Source organism: Thalia democratica, unplaced genomic scaffold, assembly GCF_965202585.1.
Source record: "Thalia democratica unplaced genomic scaffold, ktThaDemo2.hap1.1 HAP1_SCAFFOLD_757, whole genome shotgun sequence".
NCBI classification, from domain to species: domain Eukaryota; kingdom Metazoa; phylum Chordata; class Thaliacea; order Salpida; family Salpidae; genus Thalia; species Thalia democratica.
In genome coordinates, this window is record NW_028139731.1 from 37,501 (window position 1) to 39,447 (window position 1,947).

At 22.9% G+C, this 1,947-nt stretch overlaps 1 non-coding gene across 1 annotated transcript; it reads left to right on the forward strand.

Annotated features, from left to right (window-relative positions):
- Nucleotides 1–388: 388 nt before the first annotated feature.
- Nucleotides 389–507, forward strand: LOC145846976 (5S ribosomal RNA). The gene has a single exon (XR_014370984.1). It is a non-coding gene; the product is annotated as a 5S ribosomal RNA (ribosomal RNA).
- Nucleotides 508–1,947: the final 1,440 nt, after the last annotated feature.

Below are 1,947 nucleotides of genomic sequence, written 5' to 3' on the forward strand. Positions count from 1 at the left end.
TCTTTAGAAACTAACTATAAATATTCTTGAAGTAAAACAAAACCATCTATAAATAGAACAATGAGAAATAGTAAAACAAACTAAACACAACATGTTTATTTTAACATTATTTTTTATTTAGTTTAATCACTTAATAAACTTTACTTCTAATCATAGTATTTAATATAGAATATAGTTAACAATCTTTTAAACAAAGTCTTAAATAAAGTTACAGGGAGTAATTGTAATTAAAACACCAAAAAAAAAGGTTTTAATAAAAAAAATACTTACATCAAGTTGAAATTTTATAAGGAATAATTTTAAAATATCAAATTGATTGTAAATCAAGTGCAAATAGGTTTTTTAAACAAACCGAAGGGTTTATAAAGGCTTGTAAACGCTTTCAAACGCCTACGACCATACCACACTGAGCACACCCCATCTCGTCCGATCTGGGAAGTTAAGCAGTGTCGGGCGTGGTTAGTACTTAGATGGGTGACCGCTTGGGAATACCACGTGCCGTAGGCCTTTGCTTTTTGAATTCATCTTTTTTGTACTATTTTTCTTTCTGACCTATTTATACTTATTACTCGTTTATTTACATTTCTTTAACGCTTAAAAGAAAAGTAAATTCTAGTTATTAGCAAATAAAAACGTAAGCCAATCAGATAACGTTATTTGCTGTTTAAACCAATTAGAGCGCTAAAAAAGTGGTTTGACCAGTTTGAGATATCGAAAAAATAATGGCACCATCTTGTAGAGTACAATTTTCTGAGTTAAAATTAATACAATTAGTCTTTTATACTAAAACTTAAAAGTTTTTTTGTCCAAAAACAAATAAAAGCGTGGCTACTTGAAAAATCAAACGAAAATAAATTTTGCACTTTTGTATTGTGAGTCATAATAAGTTATTTACTGTTACCAACAGATACTAGCAAAAGCTTTTTAAAGTTTTGTATTAACTTAATGTATTTGTAATTACTTTTACTTAATAGAAACTATTGAATTACGTTTACTTAGTTTACTTTTGTATGTGTATTAAATATATAGCAATTTTGTTTGAACTTAAATAAGGACTATTAAACTATTAAAAGAAAACTATCAAAGTTTACTAACTCAAAAGCTAAATCTTAGTTATATTGTTATAAACATTTATGTTGTAATTTACTAATAACTAAATGAGTTTATTTCAAACAAAAAGAATTAAATAATGTTATGTTATGTCAAGCCTACTATATGAGGTATATAGGTATATAAGGTATACAAGCTTATGTTTGAAAGTTATAATAATTAAAATAAAAATAAATATTTAGTTGGTAAAATTTGTATGTTTTAATATGCTTTGAAATTAGAGTTAGTATAGATGTTTTTTTTTAAATATAATAAATATAAGTATTTAGTTACTAATAATAAACTAAAATACCAATTTTGTAGTTAATACAAAAAAAAAAACTTATCTTACTTAAAGTTCACTGTAATTGAAACATTATACAAAAGCTTTATAATTATAAGCTTTGAATAATTCTATTTGAATAAATAATAGATTCATAACTATATTCATGTTTGCATATTTAAATTATAAAAAGTTAGTGTTTTGTGTATTGACTTTATGATTATTTTATTTTAGTAACTGTTAGTTTTATACTTTAATAAAAGAAATATGGTTAACAAGTAAGTTAAAAATGAAAGAAGCATAAAAAAACACACTAATTAACTGCTTATTCAATAGTTTGATTATTTAATTATTTTTCTGTTATATAGTTTAATCGTATTGTATAAAAAATACAGAGGTTTAAAGTAAGTTTGAATAAAAATAAAACAAAACATATAAAATAAGCATTAGTTAAAATACATAGTTTTTTTTTCTAAGAAAATTTAATTCTTTAATAATAAGTAGTAATTTAAATAAAAAATAATACAAATAAAGTTATACAATATATATACAATAGTTTGTCAAACTAGGCAAAC